Genomic DNA, 19,975 nt, shown 5'->3' with positions numbered 1-19,975 from the left:
CCCGTGGGCTGACTTCTTACCAAGTGAGTTTGCCTAAAGCTCTGTCATTACAGCTGTCTGTGAATGGAGAGTCCGAGGGTCAGGTGCTGCTTCTGAATTCGTCACCAGAGCCTAGAATCTCACACCCTTCCCGAGAGGAGTCTTAGGAGCTTTGTAACCTAGGGAAAGCCACTACATTTCTCTGAGGTTTGTTTCTTGTTTGGCCTCCCAGCACTGACATGTGGGAATCTTAGTTCCCTGACCAGGAATTGAGTCCGCACCCACCCCTGCATGGGAAGCATGGAGTCTTAACCCCTGGACCACCAGGGAAGGCATCTGAGGCTTGTTTCTTCATCTTTAGGCTGCGGAAGCCTCACTAAAATGCGGTAAGGCTCTTCTCTTGCTAAGTCGGGTCTCTGCTCAGATGTCACTTCTTCCAGGAGGCCTTCCCTGACCACTTCTTGACAGTGGTACTTCCTTTTATTCTTTTCCCCTTTATTTTTCTTCATAGTACTTAATACTGGTGATAGGTATATATCACTGAAATTATGTCAAATATTTGTTTCTTTGTTCACCAGGAGTACTTTTGTCTTGTTTTTGTCTTGTTTACCACTGTATCCCCAGTGCCTAAATCAGTGTGTGGCACTGAATAGGTGCTCAGTAAGTATTTGCAGAATAACAAGGACTAGGTAAGGCAATGCTCTTAGTGCCTGCCCCATGAAGCCATCAGTAAATGCTGGGCTCTACTTCTCCCTCCTTTAGCTGAGACTCTCACCCACGTTTCCTGGGACTGGACTCAACCAGCCCCCTATCTCATTCTGGCCTCCTCTCCAACCAGTGACTGAGAAAAGACCCAAAACTCACCCTCCTGACTGTTAGCAACATTTCATCTTAGGTAACATCAGAAACCTCGAATTCTCAGGGCTGGGGTCTCCCATTTGATGATACCTCCCCCTGGGTCACCGCTTTCCCCTGAACCCAATGTGATCCATTTCATCTGCCCTCTCCCCACACCCCTTCTGTGGGTCCCAGCTGGAGGCGGGGGGTGGAGGGTGGGTGGACCTTCTCCTCCAAGGGGCTCAGCTGCCCCAGGATGACCCGGCTCTGCATACTGACCACACTTGGGGTGTGTGGGTATTTTCCTCCATCTATAGTTACTATTGTGGGCTCAGAGAGAGGCCTTGCAGACTCCCCATAAAGGCTTCTCTCATTCCTCCACCAGCATTAATTGCTCCCTCCTCCCTGTCCTGGCTACGTGGCATCTATATTTAGCACTTATTTCCTTCTGCCCTGTGTTAGAGTTAACTGTGTGCTTGCTTGCCTCCCTGCCCCCCTCCCCAGGCCGTGAGCACCTCCCCAAGGCGTGGGGCCAGGCTTTGTTCATTACTGTGCTCCAGGCGCATGGCACAACACCTGAGGTTCAACAGACAGTTTTTAAAAAGGGCCTCCTATTGAAATAAGAGGTCATAAGATCTTAGGCTTAAGATGACATTCAACAACCTTCTTAGATACTTAACCGTCTGAGCCACGGGGAAGCCCTTCCTAGATATACCATCTCCCAGCTTCCCAATTTAAAAGCTAATTAAGGCATAGGAAAAGACAAAAGCTCAGAACCTTTCAGAAAAAGTGGCAAATGATTGGCAGGAGCCTGGGAGGAATTTTCCCTAATGATGTGCCTATGGGGCTGAGCAAGATGGCACAGTTGGTGGCCAGTGCATGATTTTTTAAAAATTTTTTATTGATTGATTTTTTGGCTGCGCTGGGTCTGCGTTGCTGTATGTAGGCTTTCTCTAGTTGCAGCGAGAGGGGGCTACTCTTGGTTGTGGTGCATGGGCTTCTCATTGCCGTGGCTTCTCTTGTTGCAGAGTTCAGGCTCTAGGCACACAGGCTCAGTGGTTGCATTGCACGGGCTTAGCTACTCAGAGACATGTGGAATCTTCCTGGACCAGGAATCGAACCTGCATCCCCTGCATTGGAAGGTGGATTCTTATTCACTGGACTACCAGGGGAGTCCCCATCCATGCTTTGCCCTCTAAACTGGCCTTGAACCTTCAGACAGGAAGCACACAGGGGGAATGTTTGACCCTCAATCCCTTTATGGGGTTGTTCCAGCCAGATAACTGGGTAACTCCTCCTCTCATGGGTATGGCTTCCTGAGGTGGTCACTTCTGTCTACCCTGGGCCCTCTTGTTAGTCCATGTCCATCTGGAAACCTAAGAGCAGGGAGTTGAGTGGCAAGGGGTCTGTCTGGAAGGCATGTTCACCTAATGTGCAACAGCACAGGAGGAAAGGATGTGTCTTTATTTTAGCTCAGTTCAGTTCAGTCACTCAGTCATGTCCAACTCTTTGTGACCCCATAGACTGCAGCATGCCAGGCTTCCCTGTCCATCACCAACTCCTGGAGCTTGCTCAAGCTCATGTCCATCGAGTTGGTGATGCCATCCAACCATCTCATCCTCTGGTGTCCCCTTCTCCTCCTGCCTTCAATCTTTCCCAGCATCAGGGTCTTTTCCAATGAATCAGTTCTTTGTATCAGGTGGCCAAAGTATTGGAGTTTCAGCTTCAGCATCAGTCCTCCCAATAAATATTCAGGGCTGATCTCCTTTAGGATGGACTGGTTGGATCTCCTTGCAGTCCAAGGGACTCTCAAGAGTCTTCTCCAACACCACAGTTCAAAAGCATCAATTCTTCGGCATTCACTTTTCTTTATGGTCCAACTCTCACATCCATACATGACCACAGAAAAACCTTAGCTTTGACTAGACAGACCTTTGCCGGCTCTGCTTTTTAATGTGTGTCTAGGTTGGTCATAACTTTCCTTCCAAGGAGCAAGTGCCTTTTAATTTCATGGCTGCAGTCACCATCTGCAGTGATTTTGGAGCCCAAGAAAGGAAAGTCTCTCACTGTTTCCACTGTTTCCCCATCTATTTCCCATGAAGTGATGGGACCTGATGCCATGATCTTAGTTTTCTGAATGTTGAATTTTAAGCCAACTTTTTCACTCTACTCTTTCACTTTCATCAAGAGGCTCTTTAGTTCTTCGCTTTCTGCCGTAAGGGTGGTGTCATTTGCATATCTGAGGTTTTTGTTATTTCTTCTGGCAGTCTTGATTCCGGCCTGTGCTTCATCCACCCCGGCATTTCACATGATGTGCTATGCATCTAAATTAAATAAGCAGAGTGAGAATATCTAGCCTTGACGTATTCCTTTCCCAATTTGGAACTAGTCTGTTGTTCCATGTCTGGTTCTAACTGTTGCTTCTTGACCTGGATACAGATTTCTCAGGAGGCAGGTGGTCCGGTATTCCCATCTCTTTCAGAATTTTCCACAGTTTGTTGTGATCCACACAGTCAAAGGCTTTGGCATGGCCAATAAAGCAGAAGTGGATGTTTTTCTGGAACTCTCTTGCTTTTCCGATGATCCAACGGATGTTGGCAATTTGATCTCCGGTTCCTTGGTGTTTTCTAAATCCAGCTTGAAGATCTGGAAGCTCTTGGTTCATGTACTGTTGAAGCCTGGCTTGGAGAATTTTGAGCTTTACTTTGCCAGCATGTGAGATGAATGCAATTGTGCGGTAGTTTGAACATTCTTTGGCTTTATTTAGCTATATCTTATATATAGTATCTTTATTTAGCTGTATTATATATATAATATGTATTATAAAATATCTTTATTTAGCTATATCTTATATACAGTAATATGGGTGCATAGTAATAATGAAATTGTATTAACTCAATTGCAGGCTCTTTGGCTTTTAGTAAAGGAGGATAATACATTTATATTTATCTGGCATTTGCTTTTGTTTTCATGTTTGGGCTTTATTTTCATGTTTTGATCTAAGCTTTCTCTTTTTTCTTGCCTTCTGTGATAGGTATGATTTATTTAATCTTCTGTGATTTGGAAAGTATACAGCTTATTGTTTTAATTCTGCTGACACCTTCAAGATTTTTTTTGGACAGGAAGGTAGGGTTTATTGATGGGCATGAGTAAGGAAGGGGCAAGGCTCTCATGGATGCAGGGCCCTAATCACATACCATTAGGGGCGTATGTGACCCCACAGCCATCCTGGGTGAGCTGCTTCTTGGCCACCATGTTTACAAATCCATCTGCATTAAACTCAGTGAATCCCCATTTCTTGAAGATGTGGGTCTTCTGGCGGCCAGGTAACCTGAAGTCGGCCCTGCGCAGGGCCTCAGTCACATGCTCCTTGTTCTGCAGCGTGGTGTGGATGGGCGTTATGACTTGGCCTATGTGGGTGTTGACCACTGTGCCCTTGGGCTTTCCAGAGGCACCTTGGATACAAGCCTGGAGCCGAGACTAGGGACAGCATCCAGTCCTGAATGTCCACTGGAAAGGGCTGTCTCCAGGGTTCCCTCAGGCAATGCCTGCAGGCAGCCGGCTGCACTCGCCGCGGGGGAGGCTGCTGCTTGCCGCCATCGCACACCAGGCCTCCACGCAGAAAAGAACTCAGTTGGCTTAACTGGCTGCAAACAAGACGGTAAAGCATTTTATGGAACCCATGTTTCTCCAACTCTCACATTCAAGAAAAATCTACAACTTTTGTCTCTCTTGCAATGTAAGGTAAGAAGTTTTCCAGTTCCTTACTTCCACACCTTTCCAATAAAGGCTTAGTTATCTTATCTTTTTCAAAACTATGTAAGTCTTCTTTATTCAAAAATTGGAATTTGTCATTCAAATTTTAACCATGTTTGTGACAATTATTTTTATTGAATTCTCTGTTTAAGTGGTGACCATGTATATTGTGTGTTCAGTCACTATGATTATACATATTAGCCCCCCCCCAGAACTTTAATGGCTTAGAGCAATAATCATTTATTATCTCTTGTATTTTCTGTGCATCAGGTATTTATTTACTAATTTTTTAAAAAACTTTATTGGATATTGGAGTATAGTCAATTAAATTGTGATTAGAGCGATCCAGCCATACATATGTTTGTATCCATTCTTCCCCAAACTCCCCTCCCCTCCAGGCTGCCATGTAACATTGAGTGGAGTTTCCTTCATCAGGAAGTTAGACAAGGTATGACAGGGATGCCTGGTCTCTCCACGAATGTTGGAGGCCTCAGCTGGAAGCCTTAAAAGCTTGAGTCCCTAGCTTGGCCTTAATCATCTGAAGGTTTGCTCACTCGTGTTTGGCTCTGGGGGCCTGGCTGGGGCTGTTAACCAGAATTCCACACATAGTTCTTGTGTAGCCTGCACTTCCTTGAAATGTAGAGGCCGAGCTCCAAGGGCAAGCATCCCCCTGCCGCCTCGCCCCCAAGAGAGAGTCAGGCGGATGAATGCTGCGTGATGACCTAGCCTCAGAAATCATTCAGTCACTGCTGCTGCGTCCCAGCGGTTGGGGCCGTTTCAAAGATGCACCAGGTCGAATGGAAGTGTGTCCACGTCACCACATGAGATGAACAAGAGGGATGCTCACATAAATGCATGCATACATGTACACGAACATATGCACAGATACACACATTACATCTTGAAAAATATGATCAGTCATACTGCATTTCCTTAAATTCCCGATTTCAATTTATGTATCAGTGGGTTGGAGTCTGTATGTAGTTGAGTAATTTGAGTAATTCTTTCAGGAAGATTGCATGAATGAATATCTGAAAGCATCCATAAAGTCTTAGTGTGTAGCATGGAAACTGCCATCTTCCTTATTTTAAAAATTATGAAAGTAATACAGGTTCATTGTAAATAATTCAAAGAGTGCAACATTCCCCCCCTAAAAAAAAACCCCAAAATAATGAAAATCCTTCACAGCTCTACCTTCCAGAGATAAACACTTGTCTGGCATATATTCCTATAGACATTTCTATATTGTAGCATATATTATTGTATATGTGTTACTATAAAATCAATTGTACCATCCAAATTGGTTTTTTAACTCGCTTGGTAGCAAGATTCCCTTTCTACTTCACTTTTAGGTGATCCGTGAGTGTCTCCTCATGAGCAGCCTGGCCAGCTGGATCTGGTATATTCCTGTCTTAGACTGTACGATACCTTCATCCTTCAAAAGCAATCCAACTGTGTGGGCTTTTCCTGGGTCACAACCTTTCACAGTACAATGGCTGAGTCCGCCAGCAGCAGATACATTTAGGGACCTGAAAAAATTCAGTTCAGTGGTCATTCAGTTGTCTTCCCTTCTCCACTGTGCAGGAAGCCAGTTTTTGTTTTTAGGAAGCCAGTTTTTATTCCATTTGCACATTCATCTCAGTATTTCTCTAAATGTGTTTGTTCTGTACTTTCACCTTTGAATTGGTTATAGTATCTTCCTGAGCCCCTGGTTAATAATGAGTTAAAGAATACCTTTATATGTGTTCAGTTTGTTTCTGTATGAGTCGTGGTTGTAACTTAAAAATAGTTATCTTTCTTGAAAAGTTGGGAAATGGTGTGTTCAGCATTATCTATAACTTAGCAGACATGATATGATGCTACTATATCTTTCTCTTTCTCACCTTGCTTAAAATGGTAATTTCTAGGTCCATTCATGTTGCTGCAAATGGCATTATTTCACTCTTTTTATGGCTGAGTCATATTCCACTGTGTGTGTGTACCGCAGTCTTTATCCATTTCTCTGTCAGTAAACTTAGATTGCTTCCATGTCTTGGCTATTGTGAACAGTGCTGCTAGGGGAGAATGTATCTTCTCTATGATAGTTTTGTCTGGGTTTACACACAGCAGTGGGATTGCTAGGTCATGTGGCAGCTCTAGTTTCAGTTTTCTGAGCATCCTGTGTACTATTTTCCGTAGTGGCTGCACCAATTTACATTCCAACCGACAGCGTAGGAGAGTTCGATTTTCTCCACATCCTCTCCAGCGCTTGTTATTTGTAGACTTTTTAATGGTGGCTATTCTGGCCAGTGTGAACTGGTACCTCATTGTAGTTTTGATTTGCCTTTCTCTAATACTTAGCAATGTTGAGCCTCTTTTCACGTGCCTATTGACCATCTGTATGTTTTCTTTGGAGAAATGTCTGTTTAGGTCCTCTGCCCATTTTTGGACTGGGTTGTTTTTTCTGTTATTGATGTTATTGGATATGATGCTACTATGGACAACAGAATGCAAATATACAATATGGTTAAAACTACATTTAATGTTCATAAGAATAGAAGACTGGAAAAGATATGCCAAAGTATATTAGATTGCTTGGTATTTTTCCTTATTATATTTTCCACAAAACTTTACATATGATTACCTTTGTTACAGAAGTCTAGTGAGGCTCCAGACTGATCCTGTGTTTTATTGATGGAGTAATGATTGTTTTTGGATCATCAGGGGCTAGAAGAAAGGGTATCCTGTTCTCTGCACAGCTATTGGAGCCAGCATTGAGTTCTACTGGAGAGTGAGAAGGACATATGATAAAAACAATCATATAATAACGAGTATGTATACTGTTCCAGGAATTGTGCTAAGCAGTATCTAATTTAACCTCACAACAGCAGTGTCTGATTGGATCAACAGTACCTATACTGATAGGTGCTCTTAGTATTTCCATCTTACAGATGAGGAACTGAGGGAGTTAGAAGTCCAATGCACTATCCATTGCGCTACAGAGCCGGAACTGAGGGAGTCAGGAAACAGAAGCTTAGGTAACTTGCCTAACTAGTCTGTGGTGAAGCAGGAATTAAAACTCTAGAGTTGAACTTGCTACCCTGCAGCCTGTGAGAAAGGAAATCCTGGGATCCCCTTTTGAAAAATCACCCCCACTACTGAATCTAAGCTCTCCAATCAGTTATCTAGGAAACATTTCCTGAACCTCCTCTGGGTCCCAGGGCCTGAGGATGAGACATGGCTGAGACTTCCAATAACTCCTGAGCTTGGATGAGCTGGGGGATGGGGGGCAGAAAGGAAGCAGGAAGGGAGCATCCCGTGGGGGCACAAAGGAAGGGCACCCCAAGCGTGGGGGTAGGTGCTTCCAAGAGGAGGTGACAGCCAACTTGAGTCTGGAAGGAGGGCAGAGCCTGCCTCCCAAGGGGGTGGTAAGGGCATTCATGACAGAATGGCCAGGGCAGAGAGGTAACAGAGACATACCAGAGAAGCACAGTAAAGACACCCATTCTAGGGACTTCCCGGGTGGTCCAGTGGCTAAGACTCCACATTCCCAATGCAGGGAGCCTGGGTTTGACCCCTGGTCAGGGAACCTGATCCCACATGCCGCAACTAAGAGTTTGCATGCCACAACTAAAGATCCCACGTGCCGCAACAAAGATGGAAGAGCCCATGTGCTGCAGCTAAGATCCAGTGCAACCAAATAAATACCAAATAAAGACTAAAAAAGATAGGCATTCTGGCACTGCTGTCCCCTACCTCCAGCACCCCTCCCTGGTTATAGAAAGCCATTCTGTCCAGTGGAAAAGGGGGCATCTGAACATGCCAATCAGAGCCCATGTTTCTTCAGGATGTTTGGACTTGGGTCAGCTTACCCCTCTTTGAGGGCTAATGGTGTAAGATGCAGCCTGGAACAGGTTGAGGTGGTGATGTGCAGAGGGCATCTGGAGAGTGGGGCCAGGCTGTCCCAGGTCTGAGCAAGGCCCTACGCATCCCTACAGTCCAGCCATCCAGCCAGCATGGGATTCCGTGCCACATGCCAGGTCATCTTAATCCCGGTCTCATTTCTTTTAGATGGTCCACACTAGGTTTCTGTCACCTGTAAGGAAAGATCCTTGCCTGACAGTCTCCAAGTCAGACTGAGGATAGGGTTATTCTAGCTGATGCAGCGAGGCTGATCTATGGATCAGGAAGCCAGTGATTCATTTACTGGGAGAAATTCAACTGCTCCTCGGATCAGCCTTTCAAGTCATTACTGCTGCTGGCTCCTTCTGGAGAAAAAGCACCTGGATTGACTCCTGGAACCCTCTTGATGAGCAGGCCCCAGTGCCAGCGGTGATTTTTGCAGCTTGCAGCATCAGGCTAGGGTTGCGCAGGAGTCGGCAAACAGTTTCTGTTGATGCTAGATAGTAACCGTCTTAGGCTTGGTCACAGGTATTCACCTCTGCAGCCCAAAGAGCCGGAGACAGTACATAAATGAATGGGCATAGTCAGGTTCCCAAAAAGTTTTATCTATGGACACTGAAATTTGAGTTTTATATAATGACCCTGTGTCTTGCTATATCATTCTTCTTTTGATGATTTGCCTTTAAGAATGTAAGAAGTGTCAGTCTTAGCTCTCAGACCAAGCCAAAACACGCAGCAGAGAGCCAGGTTTGACAAACTACTCTCCTAGGGCATGAGCCCTCATGCCAAGATGTCCGGCAAGGAGACTGGGCAGTTGGGTCAGGCCAGTAGTACTGCTAGGACCACAGACCAGGCTTGTTACACTGGAGTCCTTTTCTCTCCGGTCAGTCAGACCACGCTCTTCAGTCAGCACCTCCTGTAGGCAAAGCGTAGGACCCATAGGTGGGCTCAGTGCCTGGACATGATGACACTTCCAGCCTGGCTTCTCAGACTGCAGCGCCGGGTAACTTGGACGCAGCTGCTCCCAATGCTTCTAAGACTGGCTGTCCTGTCCCAGCCCCTATGAGAAGCAGGTCATTTAATTCATCCACGCCACCCTGAACAACCGAGGGACCTGGGTGGGCTGCCTGCCAGAGGCATGGCAGGGTAGTCAGTGACTTGGGGCCTGGCTTGAAAACATAGGCTAGCTTTGGGGAGGGGTCTTAAAAGACCCAGAGGAAGCTTCAGTTCCTGGTGGGCTCTATAGCTGGAGGTTGGGTAGACTTGGGGGCTGGGGTAACTGCGAGTGGCCAAGTGCCAGTTGAAGTTATGGGTGAGTAGAGACTGTGAGTGAGAAAAGAGGCTGGGTAGGAAGAGAGACAGACTGGGGGCCAGAGACAGAGACCGACTGGCTAACAGAGTGACCCGGGAGCTGCGTCCCAGAATTGCCCCCGTACTGGCCCTTCCCCAGCTTGACTAGGGGACTCCACGTTATCTTCACAGCCACCATCCTGCCTTTCCTGTGGTAAATCCCAACACTTTTCCTGGGTGATCCCAGCACATTGCTGATGCGCTCCATCAAACCGAAAGCCATGACTGAGCACAGGCCATTTCTGGGGCAGGCTGGGCTCCTCCCTTGCACACCGACTGGACGATTTTACTCTTAGGGCGAGCTTTCAACTTCAGATTGGGGTCACCTTGCTGTCTTAATTATCTGCAGGTTGGAATTTTGCCTCAGGCACTAAAACCCATTGATGCATGACCTGGGCCTCACTACCCTCACCTCTTAAGTGGCCCTCCTGCAGCCTGCTCCATTATGACAGTGTTGAACTTCATCTGAGTCCTGTGCTCCTGAAAGGCAACTGTGGTTAAGAAATTCCCCCACGTCTTTAAGTTCTGGGGAAACAGGGCTACTTTGCTCTCACATATTCCAAGAAAACAACCAACCCATCTACACCTCTTGCTATTCCTACGAGACAGGCTGATGACTCCCTGGTTTACCTGCCTCTCTAAAATCTCAGGACCCTTCCTTTTCTTTGAGATGGTTCTCATGAATGAACCTTTTTCCTACTGCAACAGCCTGAATAAAATCTTCATCATTGCCTGGTGCCTTTTGCTTAAAAGATATCGAGAAGTTGTAAGCATCTATTGGGTGGGGCATCTGGAGTCCCAGGTTCCAGTCCTGGTTCACCCAGGCCTGGCTTCACTTTCTGCCAGGTGTCAGTCTTCTTTGGGTGCTCTCCAAGGGCCCCTTACTTCGAGGATGTGAGGGGCAGCTCAGCCCCTGTAGCGGGAGGCGGGGCCTACAGAGCAGCTGTAATATTTGCATGCGGCCACTAGAGGGCGGCAGCTCCGCGGAAGAAGGCCGTGGGCGCTGCACCCGCTCGCTGCTGCAAAGGCTTGAAAATGCGCTTTGGAAGGGGGACGCCAGGCAGCGTCTTCAGCCCTTAAGTGCTTTTCCATGCTACACGCCGCTGCACTCCAGGTATTTCTTTTTTGCTCCTGCCTCCAGAATCCTCCGCCGCCGATGTCAGTCGGAAGACTCGAGTGAGCTGGAGGGGGCCCAAAAACCAATCTCGAGCCTCTGGACCTCCAGCGTTTTCCTGGGGACCGTGACCCTTCCCTTTCTGCGGCCCTTTGGCCCTCTTTTCTACTCCAGACAAGTTGAAGAATCCCTCAGGCTGCAGGGAAATCGGAAGGAGAGGCAGAAGGGAGGAGCCTGAAGAGCACTGCTTTGCGGGCAGCACTTAACCAGCCACAGCCATCAGCCTTTTGGAAAGTCACCATGTCCCCTTCACGTGGGCAGGCAAGAGCTGTTACCCCATCCGAAGGACGGGGAACCTGGCTCCCGGAGAGAAAAAGCCGTTAGCCTCTGGTTGTATGGTAGAAGTAGGACAAGAACTCGGTTCTCCAGGCCTTAAACCCACAGCTCATGGGACGGCCAGGCGCGGTTAGAAATGGTTCCTCGATTGATAAAATTAAACTGGGCCACTCCAGCAGAAAGGGGCCCTGGACATCCCCTAGCGTAGAAACCAAAAGACAGCGGCTGAAAGGGCTCGAATTGTCAAATTTTAAGTACTGACTTGGTAAGACGATCACGTTTGCTTTTTCAATTGTATATGTCTACAGACAAAATTGAAAAATACAAATACCAAAGCCAAATATAAATTAAAAGCAAATATAAAACAGCCCTACTATCCACAGTGGACTGTCTCTGTCTCTGCTGATTGGAATAGCAATAGTGGGAAGAGGGTTTTCGTTTTCTCTGTATTGCTCGAATTATTCATTACACACATATATAAGCTCCTCCGTCCATGGGATACTCCAAGCAAGAATACTGGAGTGGGTTACCATTTCCTTCGCCAGGGAATCTTTCTGACCCAAGGATCGAACCCAGGTCTCCCACATTGCAGGCAGACGCTTTAACCTCTGAGCCACCAGGGAAGCCCTTGATAAAAAGTAATACCTCTTTATTAAAGAGTTAGAAAGTACAAAAGAGTATGAAGAAATTTAGCAGTAACCACCCCCCCCCCCTTCTGCCCTATAAAAGAAGGGAAACACTGATGTCTTTCTTTCTAGTTGGTTTCTTTCTCTACAAAATGTGAACAACAGTATTAACTGTAGAGGAATATTGTGAAGACTGAGGGACAGGATGTATATAATAGCTAACGTTCCAGAAGCATTAGCCATATATATATATAACAAAATTAGCACCACTGTATATATTTTTTATATGCTGCTGTTTTCACTTAGAACGTTGCTTCATGAACAGTTTTTTAAAATTATATTTTTAGTGACTGCACAAAATTTCATTATATTTAAGTACAGTTTATTTAGCTTATCCCCGATTGTTGAACCTTTAGTTTCCAATTTTTGCTATTAAAATAACAGTGAGATTAACATCTTTAAACATCTCTCCTTGTCAGCATTTCTGATTACTTCCTTAGATGGATTTCTGGAGGTAGGATTACTGGGACAAAGAGTGCAAATATTTTTCAGGCTTTTGATTCAGGTTACCAAATTGCTTCCCAGAAAGATCTTGCCAATTTACACTCCCACCTGCAGTGTGTGAGAATGCCTGTCCCACGCACACAAAGGAGGGATTTTTTGGGGATGGGTGAGATTTGATTATGTTGCTGGTCTGAGGAGAAGGAGCCCTGTAGAGAGGGAGGGTTTCAATTTCAGGAGAAAGAGGCTGTCTAAAGGAGTGAGGTCACTGGGAGAGAGGGATGGGGTTTTGAAGCACATTTACAGGAATTATCTTGGATTTAAGAAGGGACATCTCGTTCTCAGAGTAGAAAGAGGTGTGATTGGCTTCGGCTATGTAGTCACTGTAGGTAGCTAAGGTGAGACGCAGGAGAGCTAGTCTCTAGGAGTCCCCTTGGCTCAGTAGAGTAGGAGGCTGAGTCATTTATTCAAATGTGAAAGGCGAGGGCCAAGGAGGAGGCTTGAGGTGGGGCTGAGGGATGCCTTATCCTTTTGCTTCCAGAGAGTAAATGGGTTGACAGTCCAGTTGAAATGGATGACCTTGACTTTGTGAGGGCACCATTCTTTAAAAAAATTTTTTTTTGCCACATTGGGTCTTTGTTGCTTGATGCAGCCTCTTTCTGTTGCAGTGAGTGCGAGCTGCGCTCCATTGTGGCGCGTGGGCTTCTCGCTGTGGTGACTTCTCTTGCTGCAGAGCTCAGGCTCTAGATGCACGGGCTTCCGTAGCTATGACACATGGTCTTAGTTGCTCCACAGCTTGTGGAATCTTCCTGGGCCAGGGATCAAACCCTTGTCCCCTGCTGGCACCATTCTTAAGGGCTGTGTGTACTTGATAGCATGCAGTCACCTGGGGAAAGAAAAAGGTGTACACTTATTAATTTAAACCAATCTTCCAAAACATGTGGTAAACGGTAGAAGACAATGAGGCTGGAGGAGTCATGGTAGTAAAAATTTTATGAACTTCTGGAGTTGTGCCAAACTTAAGGAATGGTTAATTCCTATTTTGTATAAGTTTTTCCAGAAAGATTAGAAAGAGCAAAAGCTGCCCAGATCATTTTATGAAACTGGTGTAATCTGGGTTCCAAAATCAGTAAAGACACAGAAATAAATGAAAAGAATAGGCTTGTTTTAACTGTGATATATATATATATATATATATATAAATCCTATATAAAATATCAGCTAACTAACCCAGTCATATATTTTTTAAAATCTATTTTGATCAAGTAGGATTTATCCCAGGAATTTCAGTTTGGTTCAACACCAGAAATCACCGCATTAATAAAGGGGAAAAAAATCATACAATTATCTCAACTGGTGAAGAAAAAGCATTTGCTAAAGCTCATTACCTATTTATAATCCAATAATAACTTAGCAAACTGGATATAGGAGAGACTTTTTTAACTTGGTAAGGGTGATATATCAAAAAACTTAAAGCAAACTTTATTAAACATCATACTTAATAGAGACTTTAAATGTGTTCTTTTTAAGATCTGGAAAAAAATAAGGAATCCAACTCTACTGCTAACATTCAGCATGTAATAAGGGAAGTTCTAGAAAAAGCTATTGCAAAGAAAGAACAAGAGAAGCATTAACAGAGATAAAACAATCATCATGTTGTACACCCTGAGGAAACTAAAACTGAAAAAGACATGTGTACACCATTGCTCACTGCAGCATTATCTACAATAGCCAAGACATGGAAGCAACTTAGCTGTCCATTAACAGATGAATGGATAAAGAAGCTGTGGTACATATACACAATGGAATACTACTCAGCCATTAAAAGGAATCCATTTGAGTCAGTTCTAATGAGCTGGATGAACCTAGAGTCTATTATACGAAGTGAAGTAAATCAGAAAGAGAAAAACAAATATTGTATATAAACGCATATATATGGAATCTAGAAGGATGATCCTGACAAATCTGTTTGCAGAGCAGCAGTGGAGATGCAGACATAGAGAACAGAGTTACGGGTGGGGCAGGGGGAAGAGGAGGGAGAGGGTCAGATGAATGGAGAGAGTAGCATGGATGCATATACACTAACATATATAAATAGATAGCCAATGTGACTTTGCTGTATGACTTGGGGAACTCAAACTGGGGCTCTAGAGGAGTGGTAATGGATGGGCGGTGGGAGGGAGATTCCAGAGGGAGGGGACATATATACACTTAATTCATGTTGATATATGACAGAAATCAAACCAATATTATAAAGCAATCATCAATCAATTAAAAATAAATAAATATTAAAAAAACTATTATCATTGAATTAATAAAGAAGGATGGAGATATATCTGTATCTCATATATATCTGAGAGAGAGATACGGTATATATCACATCTTCTTTAATAGAATACTATTCGGCAATTTCTAAATGGCTGAATGAAATAAGGCCATTTGCAGAAACATGGGTGGACCCAGAGATTATCATACTAAGTGAAATAAGTCAGAAAGAGAAAGACAAATACCATATGATATCACTTATATGTGGAACTTAAAATATGATACAAATAATGCAAATGAACTTATTTACAAAACAGAAACAGATTCACAGGCATGGAAAACAAACTTATGGTTACCAAAGGGGAAAAGGGGTAGAAGATGGATAAACTGCCTTGAAAAACAAAGAGTAAAGAGAAGCAACAGATTATTAAGAGAATTCAGTAAAATCGCTAGATGTATTAACCTACAATATAAATCTATAGCATTTCTCTTCACCAGCAGTCTAACTAACTTCTAGTTACAATGCCAGCAAAAGAGCCTGCACAATACCTAGGAATGACCTTAATCAAGAACATATAAGAAAGCCTTAAAACTCTAATAAAGGATATATAAATTAACCTTAAGAAATTAAGGGAAATGTTATGCTCCTGAATGGAATGACAATACTAGATAGGAGTCAGTTCTTTGTGAATTAATTTATATATGCAATGAAATCCCAATGAACATTTCAGATATGTTTTCCAGGAACTTGATAAACTTATTCTAAAATTTATACGGATGAGCAGGATTAAGTAGCCTTACAAGAATGAACAGCAGTACACTACAAAGTCATGTAAAAAGCCAGACAGACAAAGCAAAACAAAGAGTATTTTGCATAAAAACAGACCAATAGAGCATAGGAAAGAATAGAAAACTCAAAATCAGACCATGATGTGAGGCATTACACGTGAATGAAGAAGGGGCAGGTTAACCATCTTACTTGATGGAGAAAAATGAAATGGGATTCCTGCCTGACACCAAATAAAAATGTACACTATAAATGACAAAAGACTTCAATGTGAAAAGTAAAACTCTAAAGTTAATAGAAGAAAGTATAAAAGAGTATCTTGGAACTTGGGTTGAGAGAGGAACTCCTTATATAAAACCTCAAAAGCACAAACCAGAAGGGAAAAGGTGGATTAATTTGTTGATGTCAAAATTAAGGATTTCTGTTCAAAAGAGGATACCATGGACAACAGGTGATATAATGGGAGCAGATATTTATAAAACCTAAAAATGATAATGAATTACTACAAAGAATATACAAGTAAGTCATGCAAACCAAAATGCAAGAGACTTCAGTTTCCAATTGGGCAAGTAAGGAGATTGAAAGTCTATTTGTTCAGGAAAAACTGAACAAACTGAGAATAAACAACTCTCTTTGGACCTGTCAGAGAATTTAGGACACAGGGCAAACCATTGCTTCAAAAAGTGAAGACACAGACATGTGGACACTCGCAACTTAGCAGAGCAAAAATTCATAGACACCTCCCTGAGAGCCAGCAGTGGGAGAGGCAAGCCTCAGCTGTGGACAAGCCTGAGGTTTAAAACTCCAGGAGGGGCCAGTCTTATAGGGACATCTAAACTTTTGTGAGTTTTACCTCTAGGAGCTCGACCAGGTTCTCACAGCAAATGTCAGAGGACAATTGGGTCATGCTTCCAGCAGGGGGAGACAAAAAGTAACCATTTTGAAATATATCAGAAGGTTCCATTCTTCCTAACACCCCAGAAGAGGCTGTTTAACCTGAGTGTAATCTGCTGGGGTTTTAGCAGAGTCTGACCAATGTGGGGCAAGGAAAACCCCAACTCCAGCCAGCTTTAGCCATCCTGTGTAATCGAACAGGGGAAAAAGACTGAGAAGCACTTATAAGGTTCACAATCCAGAGGTACAAACTCACTAAAAAAGTGAGACTTGGACTTCCCTGGTGGTTCAGTGGTTAAGAATCTGCCTGCCAATGCAGGTTTGATCCTGATGCTAGAACTAAGATCCTTCATGTCCCAGAGCATTTGAGCACATGCACCACAATTACTGAAGCCTGCATGCTGTAGAGTCCATGCTCTGCAGCAAGAGAAGCCGCCCCGGTGAGAAGCCTCAACACCACAGCTAGAGCCGCCCCTGCTCGCTGCAACCGGAGAAAGCCCACGTGCAGCAGTGAAGACCCAGTGCAGCCGTAAGTTCAAAAACTAAAACAAAATACTAAGACCTTATCGTAGGACTCGAGGACTCTCCTTCCCACTCCCCCTTTTACCAAATAATGACAGGCTTACTTATTGTAGTGTCTTGTATCCAGTACATCATGAGTGACTTTCCAAAAAATTATAATGCATGCTCAGAGGCAAAAAAAAAAAAAATTTGAAGAGACAGAGCAAGTACAGAACCAGACTCAGATCTGGCAGAGCTGTTGGAATTATCAGACTAGGTTTTAAAATAACTCTGATTATCATACTAAGGGCACTTAGATGGATAAAATAAACAACGTGCAAGAACAGATGGGCAATATAAGCAGAGAGATGGAAATTCTAAAAAGGAATCCAAAAGAAGTACTAGAGATCAAAAACACTTTAAAAGAAATGAAGAACGCCTTTGGGGACTTCCCTTGTGGTCCAGGGGTTAAGAATTTGCCTTGCAATTCGGATTCGATCCCTGGTTGGGGAACTAAGATCCCACATGCTGCGGGCAACTAAGCCCACATGCCACAATAGAGAGCCCACACACTCCAACCAGTGGGCCAGCATGCTCTAGAGACAATGCTCTGCAACAAGAGAAGTCCCCAAGTGCCGCAGCAAAGACCCAGCACAGCCAAGACTGGATGTGGTTGAGGAAAGAATCTCTGAACCTGAGGATATGTCTATAGAAACTTACACAACTGAAAAGCAAAGAGTAACATGACTGGAATAAAACAGAACAGGATATCCAAGGACTGTGGAACAATGGCAAGAGGTGTGTTGTTGCTGTTGTTTAGTCACTAATTGTGTCTGACTCTTTTGCAACCCCATGGACTGTAGCCTGCCAGGCTTCTCTGTCTATGGGATTTCCTAGGCAAGAATACTGGAGTGAGTTGCCATTTCTATCTCCAGGGGATCTTCCTAACCCAGGAATCAAACCCTCATCTCCTGCATTGGCAGGTAGAGTCTTTACCACTGAATCCCCAGGGATATCCCACAAAAGGCATAACATACACATAATAGGAATGCTAAAGAATGAGAGAAAGAAATGGAAGGAATATTTGAAGCAATATTGGCTGAAAATTTCCCCAAATTAAAATCAGACACCAAAACACAGATCCAAGAAGCTCAGAGAACACTAAGTAAGATAACAACAACAAACAAACCTACATGCCTAAGCATATTATCTTCAAACTGCAGAAAGTCAAAGGTAAATAAAAAATATTGAAAGAAACCTCTACAGAGGAACAAAGATCAGAATTACATCTGACTTCTCCTCAGAAATTATGCAAGTAAGAAGAGCGTGCAGTGAAATATTTCAAGTCCTGAGAGGGAAAAAACCTCATCAACTTAGAATTCTGTATCCTGAGAAATTATCCTTCCAGAGTGAAGGAAAAATAAAGACTTTCTCAGCCAAACAAAAATTAAAGGAATTTGTTGCCAGTAAACCGGTCCTGTAAGAAATGTTAAAAGTTCTCCAGAGAGAAAGTGAATGTGTTAGTTGCTCAATTGTATCCAACTCTTTGTATCCCACTCTTTGTGGGACTGTAGCCCACCAGGCTCCTCTGTCCATGGAATTTTCCAGGCAAGACTACTGGAGTCGTTAGCCATTCCCTTCTCTGGGGGATCTTACCCACCTGGCAAACCTGAGTCTCCTGCTTTGAGGCAGATCCTTTACCATCTGAGCCACTAAGGAAGCCTGTAAAGAGATGATATAGGTCAGAAATTTAGACCTACATAAAGAAAGGGAGAGTGTTAGAGAAGGAATAAGTGATGGTAAAATTAAAAGCTTTTCATTTTCTTATTCTTGATTGAGCTAACATGTATGTGCATGCATGCTAAGTCACTTCTATCATGTCCGACTCTGTGTGACCCTATGGACTGTACCCTGCCAGCCTCCTCTGTCCTGGGATTTTCCAGGTAAGAATACTGGAGTGGGTGGCCATGCCCTCCTCCAGAGGATCTTACCAGCCGAGGGATCAAACCCACATTTCTTACATCTCCTGCATTGGCAGGTGGGTTCTTTACCACTAGCGCCACCTGGGAAGTCCCCCTAACATGTACCAGTTTGCTCAAAATAATAACAACAACTATGTACTCATTGATTATAGCTTATGTATAAGTGAGATGAGTGACAGTAATAATCCAAGGCATGGGAAGAAGGAATTAAGAATACTTGGCTATTACGAAGTACTTGCAGTACCTATGAAGTGGTGTAGGGACATTTGAAAATGAACTTAGATTAGTCAAAGTGTATATTGCAAACTCTAGATAACCTCTAAAAAACGTTTAAAAAGAAGCATAACTAATATGCTAAGAAAAGAGAGAAAATGGAATCATGTAAAAGTGTTCAATTAAAACCACAAATGGCAGACAAAAATTAGAGGACAAAAATAGGAACAAAAAACTAGGGTAACATATAGAAAACTGTAGCAAATATAGTACATACTAATCCAACTATATCAACAATCATTTCAAATGTCAATGATCTAAATATACGAACTGAAAGACAGAAAGTGTCAGAATGGATTAAAAAATATGACCCAATTATGCTGCTTATAAGAAACACACTTTAAATATAAAGGCATAAACAGTTTAAAAGTAAAGGAATGGAGAAAGCTATACCATGATAGCATCAATTAGGAGAAAGCAGAAAAGGGCATGGCAACCTACTCCAGTATTCTTACCTGGAGAATCCCATGGACAGAGGAGCCTGGTGGACTCTAGTCCATGGGGTTGCAAAGAGTTGGACATGACTGAGTGACCACCACTTTCACTTCCCTTTCATATTAATTTCAGACAGAGAAGCCTACAGAGCAAGGAAAGTTATCAAGGATAAAGAGAGGCATTATATGATAAAAGGATCAATTTTCCAAAAAGACCTAATAATCCTTAACAAATATGCACCTAACTGTAGACCATCAATGTGTCCGAGGCAAAGCTGATAGAACTGCAAGAAGTAATAGAAGAATGTACTATCGTAGTTGGAGACTTCATCATCCCTATTAGAAACAGACAGACTGACCAGGCAGAAAATCCATGAGGATACAGTAGAACACAAAATATATCAATCCAGTGGGTATAATTGATGTCTATCCAACAACTTCAGAATATGCATTCTTAT

General features: G+C 43.5%; 1 non-coding gene across 1 annotated transcript; it reads right to left on the bottom strand.

The window, feature by feature from the left end:
• Positions 1 to 4,334: 4,334 nt before the first annotated feature.
• Positions 4,335 to 4,469, bottom strand: LOC112577867. Its single transcript, XR_003102069.2, has one exon. It is a non-coding gene; the product is annotated as a small nucleolar RNA SNORA70 (small nucleolar RNA).
• Between the last annotated feature and the right edge of the window lie 15,506 nt (positions 4,470 to 19,975).

This window comes from Bubalus bubalis, chromosome 11, assembly GCF_019923935.1.
Source record: "Bubalus bubalis isolate 160015118507 breed Murrah chromosome 11, NDDB_SH_1, whole genome shotgun sequence".
Classification (NCBI taxonomy): domain Eukaryota; kingdom Metazoa; phylum Chordata; class Mammalia; order Artiodactyla; family Bovidae; genus Bubalus; species Bubalus bubalis.
This window is presented reverse-complemented; position numbering and strand designations above follow the sequence as displayed.